At 44.6% G+C, this 15822-nt stretch overlaps 1 non-coding gene and 1 pseudogene across 1 annotated transcript; both read right to left on the reverse strand.

Moving 5' to 3' along the window:
- Positions 1 to 15822, reverse strand: part of LOC147094086 (uncharacterized) — a 326695-nt pseudogene that overhangs the window by 32162 nt on the left and 278711 nt on the right.
- On the reverse strand, positions 1641 to 1735 carry trnai-uau (transfer RNA isoleucine (anticodon UAU)). The gene is made up of 2 exons: positions 1698 to 1735; positions 1641 to 1676 (listed from the first exon to the last, which is right to left on the reverse strand). It is a non-coding gene; the product is annotated as a tRNA-Ile (tRNA).

A 15822-nucleotide genomic window follows, 5' to 3' on the forward strand; every position in this document is an offset into this window, starting at 1 on the left:
TGAATCCTGTTCTCGTCGTTATTCCATTACACGTTTGCTGCTGATAAACATCCCGAGCATTTTACTGAATTTTGCATAAAATAGGCTTTGTAATCGCAATCTCGTCAAAATCGCACTGGTGATTCTGGTCTGTGCCCCTGCACTCTTCATATCTTGTTCAAATTAAAACAGACCACTGGAGTTCTCGAATGAAGGTAGAGCGGGAATCGGAGATTGAGAACCATCTCTACCTCTCTTCCTTCCTCTGTGATTGGCACCAAATGAAAAACTAGTGGAAACAATGCCGAATGATTAGGGAGCATAAACATAACTTTATCGTTTTGGAGAAAATGAAATTTCAAAAATATTTATCAAACTTAATGAGGAGATTTTCTGCTTTAGTGTCTTTGGTTGAGAGATAAATAATGGGCAGGACAATGGGGAGAAATCCGCATTCTGTTCGGCATACTCTCATGGGATCTGAGGCCTCGGTTGAACATCTTCCTGGAAAGACGGCACCACCGACAGTGCAGCACTACCTCAGTACTGCACTGCAGTGTCAGCCTGGATTATGTGCTCAAGTCTCTGGAGTGGGGCTTGAGTTTGCTGCCGCTCAGCCACGGCTGACACCTAAACTCAGTTCATTCGGCTGGAGTGAAATGATGGAGATAAAGGGAAAAATGATAATGGAGTCAAACATCAACTTGGCGCCCTAGAGAAATCGCGCATCGTAATCGGCCGCCCTTTATAAAAACCGCCCGAGTTATGTTTCCATCGATTTCATAAGCAATGATAATCAGGCCTGTCTCTAATGGACGGGGTCGTGGTCAGTCAAAGATCACTCTGTGTCTGTTTAAACCGGGTGCGCTCACAATCCCGGATCATTTAGTGCGTTAGTCTATTTTAAAGAAAAGCGATTCCAGTTATGATGACCGAGTTGGGGAGTTTTATCTAAATGCGGCGGGGCTCATCTGGGATGTGAACCCAAAAGCTCTCGCATTTTAATTTGCGAAATATCCCAAAGCGAAAATCATGCCCCAAGACCAAGGAGCCGTCGATTTTTGTCTGAAGTTGCATTAGGTTTCTCTAATAGTTCTCTTCTAACCCAGTTCGCAGAGGTCGAGTTCATTAATTTGAAATATGTTTATCTTTTCCTAAATCGACTTCTTTATATGAGCAGTTTTCCTCAATCTGCTCACTATTCTCCCCATAACAAGAAGGTCGGTGACAACCTAATTGTGGATATGGTGTTTGGGCGATTGTCTGTACGTAACTTCTGTCCTAGTAATTCTCAACATCATATTCAGGTGAATTGTTGTTTGTGTTCAACATGATGTCGGAAACGTATACAGATAACTCCTGAGTTTACACATCTTCTCGCTTGTGCCAAAGACTTAAGTCACTGCTTTGAAATCGAATCTATTTCCTGCACATTATTCTTCGCCTGATAGTTGCTGGTTTAACAGTTAAAACTGGCCCCACCTTCCCTCCTGTCAATAAGTAATACTGAAGGGCTCCTTTAATACTCAAATCCCTTATTGGAACACGGTGGGCCTGAGGAACCTAAGTGCCCACGTGGAACAGCTAATAAGTAGATGGTTTGCGGAAACACCATTGTACCTTCTGCTCCGGTCGAAGTATCACACCACAAAAACATTAGCTGCTCTAGGTGAGGTTCGAACTCACAACCTCAGCATTTCTCCAAGTCTGTACTGTTATATAAGTACTGCGCGCTAACCGATTGCGCCACTAGAGCTGTGCTTGATGTGCATTAGTTATCCGTGCTCATTTACTTGCACATTTAAGGTTGTCTAATCGTGCGGGGGTGCAATGTTGTTTAATTGAGGCGCATTGGCTGGGTTTATATGAAAGAGTGAAACAGGAGTTACTCTCATGTGTTAGCGAGCTGGTGAATTTACCAAAGGCTGCAGCAGATCCTGGTGTCATAAGTACTGAACATTTTTACCCAACTCCTAAAATACAGTCTGCAAAATGAGAAGCGATGAAAATTCATCACATGCAAAACAAAAAAAAGTTTTAAAATTTTGCCCATGATTCGTTAACCATGTGGGTTACTGGTTGATTAATGACGATAACAACCAACTTCTCACACAGTCTAATGAGATGTATATAATACATAAACAGTTTTCTTAATTTTAGCTCCTCGACATGGAATGGAATCGGTATCGCAGGGTAAGAGTATTTATAGATTACAATTGTTGTTCTGAGCTGTTTCTCTAATTATTTAATGAGCAACAGTTTCCGAAGGTTATCACTTCCGTCTAAAGTACAACATGTCCCTGGTTCAATCGTGTTTTGCAGGTCGAGTTTAATAAAATACATTAAGGGCCACGCAGTATTCTACTTTTCTCTATACAGTTCTGTACATACTCAAAATCTACAGATATACCGACTGTGTGAGAGATCATTACAGGACCCTGCAGCGCTGCCTTTGTTAATAGCAACAGTTCGGAGCCGCATTTCAGAAGCGGCAACAAACCCATGAGTTGGTTTGCTGGTCCCCAGCTCCCGGAGTGAGTGTGGCCGCGACAGCAGCAAAGTTCAGGCCGTGTGTCCGGTCCCGCTTTCGCCAAGCGCCCGCTGCCAGTGGAAAGCAGCGATTGCAGCCTCAGAGAGCAAAAACTGCCCATTGCTGTGAAACAAGAAATCACTGAAGCAGAGGAGCGCATAGATTTGCATCTGCAGCGTGTAGGTGAGGATGTAAAGTTTGATTTCGATCGACCCGTTGTTGTTGGAACCGTTGAAATTGAATCTCTCTCCGGCAGATGTTGCAGCTTTACGTATGAAAAGTGCCCTCGAGGTGCAATCGACAAATTTGGAGCTGTTGTGTAGTGGGACAAGTTAAAGGATCAGCACAGTTAATGCCGAGAACAAATTAAACAGCAGCTCAAGTTGATGAACCTTGCACTAGTGAGAATCCTGGATGGAGATTTAGAGGAAGCGACAGTGGGAAGGGTTGTACTGCGATTCTAATACTTCTCCAAGCACATTCCAGGCAAGTCATCGACATTAAAAAGAGGGCTTAGAACCGGAATGAAACTGCGGGCACACGTCTCAGTCAAAATGCAATGGACAATACATGACAAATCTATTTGATTTTACGTTTGATAACCAGTTGATTGGGCCAGTATTCTAGACAGAGTGACTCTTAAGTCTAGGGTTAAGAATCTCGCTTTGTGGATTGTAGATTGAAATTTGCGAAAGGTCCCACGTGAGCTTCTTTTTAACGTCGACTTCTAATATTGGACTTGCGCTCAAAACTTGTTCTAATCCGCCTAAGAAATTATCGTTCAGGACACAAATCATTCTCCATTAATCTCCAGCGGCTTAGGAGGAAGGTCAATGCAAATGTCATGTAAATATCATGGCTTTAAAGACAAACAATTAAAGTATTGTTTTATCAAACAATCACAGGTGATGGTTGTAAGTACATTTGTGTGTGTCCATATTAGATACGAACGTATTTGTGAGTTGCTGTTGTGTTAGATGTAAATGCATTTGCACTTCTGTTCGTTACAAATATATTTAGATGTTTCTGCATTATTTATTTTTCTATTCGGTGGCGGAATCTGTGTCAGTTATACATGTATTTCTGAGCGCTTCAAATGTCCAGTCCGGCCCCATTCTAACTTCTCATTGCCCCCACGTGGGACACGGCAGACCATCTGTTACATTCGGATACAAATTTTGCTTTTATTGATACTTAGAAAATGTGAGGTTTAGAAAGTAATAACACTGCATCCATCAGCTTCTCTGATACCCCCTGAGCATCCCGTACTCCGTCTGATAGTCCCTGAGCGTCCCTTACCTGCTCCAGAACGTCTTGAGTATCCCTTACCCTGTCTAGCACATCCGGAGGGTCCTTTACCCTGTCTGGTACATCGTGAGCGTCGCTCACCCTATCTGAAACATCCAGAGTGTCCCTTACACTGTCTGGTACATCGGGAGCGTACATTACCCAGTCTGGTACATGCGGAGCGTCTCTTACCCTATCCAATGCATCCGGAGCGTCCCTTACCCTGTCTGATACATCCGGAGCGTCCCTTACCCTGTGAGATATATCCGGAGCGTCCCTTACCCTGTTTGGTACAGCTAGACCGTGCCTTAAACTGTCTGGTATATCCGGAGCGTCCCTTACCCTGCATGGTAAAACAAGTGCGTCCCTTACCATGTATGGCAAATTCGGAGCGTCCCTGAAACTGTCTGGTACATCCGGAGCGTCCCTTACACTGTCTGTTACATCCGGAGTGTCCCTAACCCTGTCTAGTAAAACAGAAGCGTCCATTTCACTGTCTGGTAAATCCGGAGCGTCCCTTAAACAGTTTGGTATATCCGGGCCGTCCCTTCCCCTGTCTATTACGTCCAGAGCGTCCCTTACTCTCCTTGATAAATCCTGAGCATCCATTTTCCTTTTTGATAACCAGTTTGCCAAAATTGCATATTTTACCCCTCATCCGCAGCTATGTAGCGCTTCCCGTCGCTCACGCTCATCAACTGTTTAGGGAAAAGCATCAACTACCAGGTGAACAAAGCCAATTCTTCAGTTAGCCTCCCCAGTGCACTTCATTTCCCAAGGAATGTTCTTTTACAATTGGGCTGCTTTGGTTCCAAAGGCCGGCCCTGCTTTCGCAGAGCTTGTCTGTCGAGCGGTCCCGCAGGTCTAAATCTATCGACTGGTTTCAATGCACCAACTCAGGTTGGGGCGAATGGGACATGTGCCCCAGGAACAGCGGTGGGAGCAGAGCACATTTAGCGGTTTAAGTAGGTGAAAGTGAATGTTAGCAGGAAAGTTACGATGAAATTGAAGGAGGAAAGTAAAGGAGGGCCATGGATTGTGCAAGGAAGAGAAATCTGTGCCATGACACGGATTCGGACCGAGGTTGCTGCGGCCACAGCGCAGAGTACTAACCGGTATACGATCACGGCGCCACACATCAACTACTGGAGCTCTGCTCTGACCATCACAAAGTAACACACGGCACTGCTTAGAAAAGATGGAGAATAGGTGAAGAGTTACAAATCAGCACCGCCAGAAATTAGGAAGTGGTGAAATTCGACACAGGCCCCGCAGCGACTGGAGCCTTCATCCAGAATGGCAACTAGTGCAGCCGCAATTACATTTAAAAGAATTTTAGCCTTTTCAGACGAGAAGCTCTCCCCTAGAGATTCATTAAAAAAATGGCCCCGCTGGGAGTCGAACCCAAGATCGTCTTTGGCCAGCTAAGCCACGGGGCCGAATCCCAAAACAATTTCTCATCTCTACTCATTGATATCTACCAGTTACCAGTCACTATCTTCTGGACTCTCAGGCCATTTTTTATTTCTCCCGCTCTCTTGTCTATTCCTCCACGGGTCCCGATGCTGTCTGTATCTCCCACTTAATTTAACTCAGTGTCAATCTGTGAGGTGATCCTGAATGATCACCCTATGTTTGTGTCTTATATGAAATAAATGAGGGGATCAGAAAATTCTTCCTCTAACACTGGTGAACTAATGAGCCAACATTTATAACAAGATATTATCATTTGTGATGCAGCAAATACAATATTCCATCTTGAAAGACTCAGGTTCAATTCTGTGCAAAGGAAACTTTGACCCCCAACGTGCTTGCAATTGGCCGCCTTTTAATTTGACGTCACAAACGCCACCATTGCACCTCAAGGTGATTAATATCTAAGAAACAGAGAAGTCATGCAGTGAAAGAGTATTTGTAGAAAGGGTTGTGAGACTGTGGAATGCACTGGCCCAGCAGAGCAGCAGATTTAAAACAAGGTTTAAAAACCAGCTGCGTGTGGGAGGAAGGGGAGAGGGAGGCAAGACAACCACAGAAGATCTCAACAAAAATGCTGGAAAAACTCAGCAGGCCAGGCAACATCCGTGGAGAGAGAATTATTGTCAACGTTTCAGGTCGAAACACTTTGCCAAGACTGAAAAGCACAGGAAATGAAACAGATTAAAATGCCAGGTTGGGAGAGAACAAAAGAGAAGTGAAGAGACATTAGGAGATATTCAAAACGGGACGAGATGCTGATAGGAGTAGTGGAGACAAAAGATGGCTCTAGATTAGGTGTGAAATGCGCTGGCAGAATGGGAGACAGCTGCCATGTGGAAGAGAAAAAAAGGGGGGAGGGCAAAAAGAAAGGTGTGGATAAAAAATATAAGTAAAAATGTAATGGGGCCGAGGTTATAATCTGAAATTTTTTAACTCTATGTTGAGTCTGGAAGGCTGTAAAGTGCCTAATCGGAAGATGAAGTGCTGTTCCTCGATCTTACGCTAAGCTTCCATGGAACAATGCAAATGGCCGAGGATGGTGAGGTCTGAGTGTGAATGGAGCGGTGAATTATAATGACAGGCGACTGGAAGTTCGGTGTCATCCTTATGGATGGAACAGAGGTGTTCTGCACAGCAGTCACCCAATCTGCATCTGGTCTCCCCAATGTAGAGGAGGCCACATCGTGAGCAGCGAATACAGTATACTAGATTGCAAGAAGTACAAGTAAATCGCTGTTAACCTGGAAGGGGTGTTTGGGGCCCTGGACAGTGGGAAGGAGGGAGGTATAAGGGCAGGTATTGAATCTCCTGCGCTTGCACCGGAAGGTGCCGGTTGAAGGGGAAGGGCTGTTGGGGGTGATGGAGGAGTGGACTAGGGTATCACGGAGGGAGCGGTCCCTAGGGAATGCTGAAAGGGGAGGTGACAGGAAGATGTGTTTGGTGGTGGGATCACGTTGGAGATGGCGGAAGTGGTGGAGGATGAGCCATTGAATGTGAAGGCTGGTGGGGTGAAAGGTGAGGACAAGGGGAACCCTATCATGGTTCCGGGATGGAGGGGCAGGGGTGAGGGCGGAAGTGCGGGAGATAGAATGGACACGGTCGAGGGCCGTGTCAACCAAGGTAGAGGGGATTCCTCGGTTTTGGAAAAAGGAAGACATGTCGGAAGTACTGGTGTGGAAGGTGGCATCATTGGAGCAGATGCGGCGGAGATGGAGAAACTGGGAGAATGGAATAGAGTCCTTACAGGAGGCGGGGTGAGGAGGAATTGTAGTCCAGGTAGCTGTGGCAGTCAATGGTCTTGTCGTGAATTTTGATCAACAACCTATCCCCAGAGATGGAGACCGAGAAGTCGAGGAAGGGAAGGGAAGATTCGGAGATGGACCATGTGAAGGTGAGGGAAGGGTGGAAATTGGAGGCAAAATGAATGAAAATGTCTCGTTCAGGGCGAGAGCAAGAAACGGCACCAATACAGTCATCAATGTACCGGAAAAACTGGTGAGGGAGGAGACCCGAGTAGGACTCGAACAAAGAGTGTTCCACATGTCCCACGAAAAGGCAGGCATAGCTAGGACCCATGCGGGAACCCATAGCAACATCTTTGATTTGGAGGAAATGAGTGGAGTCAAAAGAGAAGTTGTTATCGTACAGGGAAGACCACCTTGGAATCCAATGGCACCGAATCTGATTTAAATCCCCCACTGTATTTAAACACATTTAATGTCATATTCACATTTTGAAGCATTTGAGCAATATTTGAGTTTTAACATAGAAGATAGGAGCAGGAGTAGACCATTCCGCCCCTCGAGCCTGCTCCACCATTCAATGCAATCATGGCTGATCATCCAAATTCAGTACCCGGTCCCTGCTTTCTGCCCATACCCCTTGATCCTTTTTGCCTTAAGAAATATATCCAACTCCTTCTTGAATATATTTATTGAATTGGCCTCTACTGCCTTCTGTAGTAGAGAATTCCACAGGTTCACCAAACTCTGGGTGAAGAAATTCCTCCTCATTTCTGTCCAAAATGGCTTACCCCTTATCCTTAGACTGTGACCCCTGGTTCTGCACTCCCCGATCATCGGGGACATCCTTCCTGCCTTTAGTCTGTCCAGTCCTGTCAGAATTTTATAAGTTTCAATGAGATCCCCTCTCATTCTTCTAAACTCCAGCGAGTATAAGCCCAATCGACCCAATCTCTCCTCATACGTCATTCCTGCCATCCCAGGTATCAGCCTGGTGAATCTTCGCTGAACTCCTTCCATGGCAAGAACATCCTTTCTCAGACAACGTGACAAAAACTGCACACAATACTCAAGATGTGGTCTCACCAAGGCCCTGTACAACTAGAGCAAGACATCCTTGTTCCTGTACTCACACCCTCTCGCTACGAAAGCCAACATACAATTTGCCTTCTTAACTGCCTGCTGCACCTGCATGCTTACCTTCAGCGACTGATGCACGAGGACACCCAGGTTTCGTTGCACTTCCCCTTCTCCCAATCTATTGCCATTCAGATAATAATCTGCCTTCCTGTTTTTGCCACCAAAGTGGATAACCTCGCATTTATCCACGATATAATGCATCTGCCATGCTTCTGGCCAATCACCCAACCTGTCCAAATCATCCTAGAGTTACTCGGCATCCTCCTCACAGCACACACGCACACCCAGCTTTGTGTCATCTGCAAATTTGGAGATATTACATCAAATTCCCTTTTCTAGCTCAGTGATATATATTGCGAATAGCTGGGGTCCAAGGACTGATCCCTTCGGTACCCCACTAGACACTGCCTGCCACTCGGAAAAAGACCCGTTTATTCCAACTATTTGCTTTCTGTCTGCCAACCAGTTCTCTATCCAAGTCAATACCTTACCCCCAATCCCATGTGCCTTAACTTTACACGCTAATCTCTTATGCGGGACCTTATTGAAAGCCTTCTGAAGGTCCAAATACAGCACATCCACTGGTTCTCCCTGATCTATTTTACCAGTTACATCCTCAAAAAATTCCAGTAGATTAGTCAAGCAGGATTTACCTTTTGTAAATCCATGTTGACTTTTTCCGATCCTGCCACTGTTTTCCAAGTGCCATGCTATTACATCTTTTATAATGGACTCTAGCGTTTTCCCCACTACCGATGTCAGGCTTCCCCGTTTTCTCTCTACCACCTTTTTTGAATAGTGGGGTAACATTAGCTACCATCCAATCCATGGGTACTGTTCCAGATTCCATCAAATGTTGGAAGATGATCAGCAATGCATCTACTATTTCTCGGGCGAGTTCATTAAGTACCCTAGGATGTAGATTATCAGGTCCTGGGGATTTATCGGCCTTCAATCTCATCAATTTCCCGAACACCATTTCCCTACAAATGCTGCTTTCTTTCAGTTCCTCCCTTTCGTCAGACCCTCTGTTCCCCGACATCTCTGGGATGTTATTGTTTCCTCCTTTGTGAAGAAAGAATCACAATATGTATTTAATTGGTCAGCCGTTTCTTTGTTCCCCATTATAAATTCCCCTGATTCTGACTGCAAGGGACCTACGCTTGACTTCACCAATCTTTTTCTCTTCACATATCTATAAAAGCTTTTACAGTCAGTTTTTATGTTCCCTGAAAGCTTACTCTCATATTCTATTTTCCCCTTCTTAATTAATCCCTTTGTCCCCCTTTGTTGAATCCTAAACTGCTCCCAATCCTCAGGTTTACTGCTTTTTCTGGCCAATTTATATGTCCTCTCCTTGGATCTTATGCTATCCCTAACTTCCCTTGTTAGCCATGGTTGAGTCACCTTTCTGTTTTATTTTTATGCCAAACTGGGACGAACAAATTCTGTAGTTCATCTATGAATGTTTGCCATTGCATATCCACCGTCAACATTTGAGTGACATTCTCCAATCAATCCTACCCAACTCGCGCCTCAGACTATCATATTATGATCGCTCCGACCCAAGGGGCCTCGTACAACAAGATTGCTAATTAATCCTTTCTCGTTACATAACACCCAGTCTAAGATGGCCTGATCTCTGGTTGGTTCCTCGACATATTGGTCCAGGAAACCATCCCATAAACACTCCAGGAATTCCTCCTCCACAGTATTGTTACTAATTTGGTTAGCCCAATCTATATGTAGATTAAAGTCACCCATGATGACTACTGTGCCCTTATTGCACGCTTCTCTAATTTCCCTTAACGCTGTCTCTGATCTACAATATCTGCTTTATGTATGTGAAATTATCATTGCTGAGATTAACCATTCCGTGCAGGATTAGTGGCTCTTTGCTTTGGAAATGTGTTTTGCGTTCTGGGACTTCACATCAATTAAAGGGCAAGCGGTACTGGGTTCGAATCCCGGCACGCGCCCCAATACTTTAATAGAAGCACTTTCCTCGGCCAGGAGATTTTCAACAAGTCTTCAAACAATAACTGCCTGAAAATCAGCGTGTGTTCAGTACATCGCAAGAAAACGGCAATTTTATTATTTAAAGCAGGAATTCAGTCCCAGAAGTACCGAAACTCTGAGGTAAATATGTAAATCCATTTGTTTCCAGAAGCCTGCTCCACATTTTCCACATTGTCAATCTGGGAGGACGGGCAGGACATGCGTGCTGTAAAGGGCCTTTATTAACGATTGTTTCTACCGTTTGGAAACAGAAATACTGAAATAAAAAGGACTTTTGGATGACTCCATTTGGATAATAATGTTAGTTCGAGGTTGGTGAGAGGGTAAAGTCCCAGGACTGTTAATCCAGTTGGAAGATACGTGGCCTGAAAATGTTACAGTCCCCAAGTTAGAGGATATTTTCTCTCCCTTTGCTAAAATTCTCCCAATTTCTCAACCTAATATTTCACCCAGCTCTAATGGAAAGAAGATGGAATCGAGAGCGCCTTCCTCCTTCCTCCCTTCCTTCCCTCCTTGCTTCATTCCCTTCCTCCTTGTTCGTGGCTTCCGGCCTCATTGGCCAATGAGGCTGACTTTGATTTTAACTCTGTGATCGACATCTTATCAGTCCCAGTCCTAACCTCGTCTTTTTGCAGATTTATTCCAGTCTATCTGATGGAAACTCTCCAACATTTAATAAAACCGCCCATTAATGCCTGTGAGTTATAACAGGCTTTTTCAAGGTGAAGGAAATATTAGAGGAACAGAACAACTGCTGCACCAATCAAAATAGAGTCAGTGCCCAGCTCTGCTGTTCAGGGCAATCCTCGCCTCCTCGTTTTTCATTTTCACGTTGATGGGAAAATCTGAGAGCGAACTCCAATCTGCACGGGCTTTACACTGGTTAACAGACATAAATCAAAGAGCAGGGATAAACGGGTCGTTTTGAGGATGGCAGGCATTGACTAGTCGGGTACCACAAGGATCGGTGCTTGGTATCAATGATTTGGATGAGGGGACTATATGTAACATTTCCAAATTTGCTGGTAATACAAAGCTAGGTGACAGGGTCGATTGTGAAAAGGAAGTGAGGAGGCTTCAAGGGGATCTATACAGGCTCAGTGAGTGGGCTAGAACATGGCAGATGGAAGATAATGTGGATAAATGTGAGGGTATCCACTTTGTACGAAAAAACAGAAAGGTGAACAATTGGGGAATGCAGATGATCAAAGGGATGTGGGTGTCCTTGTATATCAGTCACTGAAAGTTAATGTGCAGGTGCAGCAAGTCATTAGGAAGGCAATTGGTATGCGGGCCTTCATTACAAGAAGGTTTGGGTACAGGAGTGAAGAAGTCTTACTCCAAATATATAGGGCATTGGTGAGGCCACACCTGGAGTACTGTGTACAATTTTGATCTCCTTTCCTATGGAAGCATATACTTGCCATAGAGGGGCTGCATCGAAGATTCATGAAATTGATCCCTCAGATGGCAGGACCATCCTATGAGAAGAGATTGAGTAAACTAGGCCTATATTCTCTTGAATTCAGAACAATGAGAGGGGATCTCTTTGGAGCATGCAATATTATTATAGGGTGGATGCTGGGAGAATATTTTCCAAGGCTGGGGAGTCTAGAACCAGGGGCCACAGTCTCAGGATAAAGGGTAGGCCATTTAGGAATGAGATGAGAAGACATTTCTTCACACAGAGGGTGGTGGATATTTGGAAATCTCTAGCCCAGTTGGATGTGAAGGCTCTTTCATTGGATATATTCAAAATAGAATTCGATAGTTTTCTGACTAGTAAGGGCATTAAGCGATATGCCGATAGGGCCGGTGAATGGATTTGAGGCAGAAATCAGCCAAGATCTCAATGAATGGCAGGGCAGGCTCGAAGGGCCGAATGGCCTACTCCTGTTCCTATTTCTTACCTTCTTATGTTCTTACACCGCTTGAAAGATTAACGGAAAAAGCAAATGCTGAGGGAGCTGGACGAAAGGGTTAACTTTATCCTTTGGAAATGAATTTAGTTTCAAACATTTACCGATAACAGACCAGTGCAGTTTTCTGATTCGCAACAAGTCAGTACATTTTATTTCTGTTAATCTTTATCCCTGCTCCCACTCTTCATAAAGAACACAGGGTCCCGTGCCACGGGCATTCAAAAACATTTCAATTATGGCCAACCTCCTGTAATCGCTGCTTTCACCCTCTAGCGATCTTTCCATTTATCCTCTATTTATTTCAATTACACACTTCAAAAGACTTGTTAAGATTAAGACAGAACACTTCCGATCTAACTGCAACATAACAGCAGGCCAATAGCTCATATTTAAACCCCCGTTGGCAGCTAGGTAGCGCTGCCTGTCGCTCATGCACTGCAAAAGTTTTGGGAAAAGCGCCAGCCAGCATCAAAACAAAATCCACTTCTTCAGTTAACAAGATATCACAAGATTCTCTAAGGAAATTTCGTGAACAATCCGGCCGCTGTCCTTCTAAAGTCCAGTCCTGCTTTCGCAGCACTTATCTGTCAAGTGGTCACACAGATCTAAGTGTATCGACTGGTTGTACACTGGTGCAAATGGGACATGTGCCCCCATGAACCGCGGTGGTAGCAGAGAGAACTTAACCACGTAACCACATGAACGAGAATATTAGATTTAGGTAATACCGCAGGCAAGTGACAATGAAATGTAAGGAGGCAAGTAAAGAACGGCTATTGATTGTTGAAGAAGGAAAAGCTGGGAGAAGAGGCGGCTTTCAATTATGGAGCATCAAGCTCAGGCATGTGAGAGCGCGGGGTTTAAAAGGAGTGAATATTTTTTCACCGCCAACAAAACATCATTTTTCATGTCGTAAAGATTGATTTTTCAGTCTGTTCCATTAGCAGGTGCCGCAGAGGACAGATGATGCAAAGCGAGCTGTGACGTGATTTAAGTTTGAACCGAGGTTACTGCGGCCAGAATGCAGGGCACTAACCATGATACCATCACAGCGCCACACGTCGGCTTCGCGTATTTTTTCTGACCACAGCATAGTTGCGCACGACAAAGATATTTATGCTGTTAAATATGAATAAAATGCGCCGTATGTTTGCAGCTGTTGATGTTTTTGTCCTGTTACTGTCATAGGAACATAGAATCAGCAGGAGGCCATTCAGGCCCTCGAGCATGCTCCGCTTTTGAATTAGATCATGGTAGATCAGTATCTGAACTCCAGCTACCTGCGATGATTCCATAAACCTTCACATCCTCGCCGAACACAAACCTACCGATTTCATTTTGAAATTATCAATTGACCCCCAGCCTGAACAGCTGTTTCGGAAATAGAGTTCCAGATTCCCACTGCCCTCTGTGTGAAGAAGCGCTTCCTTACATCATCACAGAACGGGGTTGCTCTAATTTTACGGTTATGCCCCATTGTGCTGGACCCTCCCAACAGAGGAAATAGATTCGCTCTCTCTTACACCTATTTGTTTGCAGCTCTGACCGAAGTTCACACCCCAGAACATTAACTGTCCCTCTGACCGTGTCCCGCTAATTTGGATTTGGAGTTCATGCCTGTTTCCCTGATGATTCTTTGCGCCCTGTCTCTGCAATTGGATTTGTTGCAGATTCCTGGCAGCAGGTGGCAGAAGCAAGTGGGATGCGGGTGCTGATAGGGAATGCTGCTTCTCAAGGCTGTCTTACAACCCGCGGGAGCTGGTGGGGGTTTGAAAGCCTTCATGTGTCACACAATTAGAATTGATGACGTGGTATCTTAAAATACCACCCTATATCAATCAAATCAAATCAAAATCAAATCAACTTTTATTGTCATTGTTAGTGCACAAGTGCAGTACAATGAAATGTAGGCTTGCGGCTCCCGAGAGTGTACATTTGAGACGCAACAGGATTTCGGGACGATTGCAAAATACTGCAGATGCTGGAAATCCGAATTTCGGTAACCCGGCTGACTCCAGATCATAAGACCGCCTGCTCGAATCACGCCCAGATCGCAGCGACTTTTATACCAGTATAAATCTAAACCGCTCACAATAAATACTGTCAGCTTTCAATGTTTAGTGGACGATTTTCCCCGAGCGATGCATCTGATCCTCTCATTAATTCGTTTGTATAAACTTTGGGAAAAGACGGAGCTGGAAATTATTAACAGGGAAATCATCTGAACATATCTTCAAGTCTCCCGGTCGCCCACAAAGAAGCTCAATCTCACCGATTCAGAATCACGAGCTGTAATCGGCTTTGTTGCACAATGGGTAGCGCATTGGACTTCTAGTGTAATGGTTGTGAAAGGTCATTTAAAATTTGAGGGTTTGAGTCCCGCCAGAGTCGCTGTTCAGTCAGGTTTTGGTGATGAACTTTTAAAGCAAAACCACATTGATGTCTTTCAAGGACTGAGAATCGCCAATGAGGTCAGTTGAGTTGTAAACAATTATCATGTCAGCTTCAATCTGCGCACATTCTGCAACTGTACAAAGACATCATTTGAACCTGGGAACCTCTCCCATAGAAACCAACGAAACCCCTCGAACGAGATTCAAACTCCGAGACAAACAAGCCGCTGGTAAACGAAGGTGTATGATTTCTTTCAGACTGCTTCTGTCCTTCCAATCTCGAGTTCCTATATAATGTACCGCAATATCAAGTGGTACCCGAAATATTTCAAGTCAACAATATCATCCTTACTTCACCGGTTTCGGTCTGAAAATTCGAATTTCACTTTTTAAATACGTCCCCTGCCGTCTCAGTCATTATTTCTTTCTTTACCCTTTCCTGCTGGTGCGGCAGGTTAGATCAGACTTGGCAGTTGAAGGAAGCCTGAGACGTCCATCAGTGGAAAACACAGAGAGACAAGACACAGAGACGTGAGACATTGAAAGATAGAGTCTAGCGGTATGATTCTCGCACAGGAAAATCCATTGATTTAAAAGCGAGAGGCGAGGACCCAAATCCCGGATGAGCCCCCGCTCTTTAATCAAAAATCCCCAATTCCCTCAGTTTGGCGACATTGCAGAAGATTTAAAATAATAACTGTTAAAAATTCCGCGATTTTATAATTAAAAGCGGGAATTCAGTCCCAGATGTGCAGAAACTGTGAGGTAAATATGTAAATCCGCTTGTTTACAGAAGACTGCTCCACATTTTCCACATTCTCAATCTGGGAGAGCGAACAGCACATATTTACATGTCTGCCGCTCACCCACAAAGCAGCACAAACTCACGGATTCAGAAACAGCTCATAGATGAAGAATGAAAGATAAACACAACCAGAGAAACCTGCAAAACTGAAGTCAATGGGAATCAAGGGGAAAACTCTCCATTGGTTGGAATCATACCTAGCACAAACGGAGTTGACTGTGGTTGTTGGAGGTCATTCATCTCAATCACATGACATCACTGCAGGAGTTCCTCAGGGCAGTGTCCTAGGCCAAAACATCTTCAGCGGTTTCATCAATGACCTTCCCTCCATCATAAGGTCAGAAGTGGGGATGTTCGCTGATGATTGCACACAGTTCAGCACCATTCGAGACTCGTCAGATACTGACGCAGTCCGTGTCCATATGCAGCAAGACCTCGACAACATTCAGACTTGGGCTGACAAGTGGCAAGTAACATTCGCACCACACAAGTGCCAGGCAATGACCATCTCCAACAAGCGACACTCTAA

Source organism: Somniosus microcephalus, unplaced genomic scaffold (assembly GCF_052327205.1).
Source record: "Somniosus microcephalus isolate GS21.2 unplaced genomic scaffold, FLI_Smic_1.0 unresolved_chr1, whole genome shotgun sequence".
In the NCBI taxonomy this organism is placed as follows: Eukaryota; Metazoa; Chordata; class Chondrichthyes; order Squaliformes; family Somniosidae; genus Somniosus; species Somniosus microcephalus.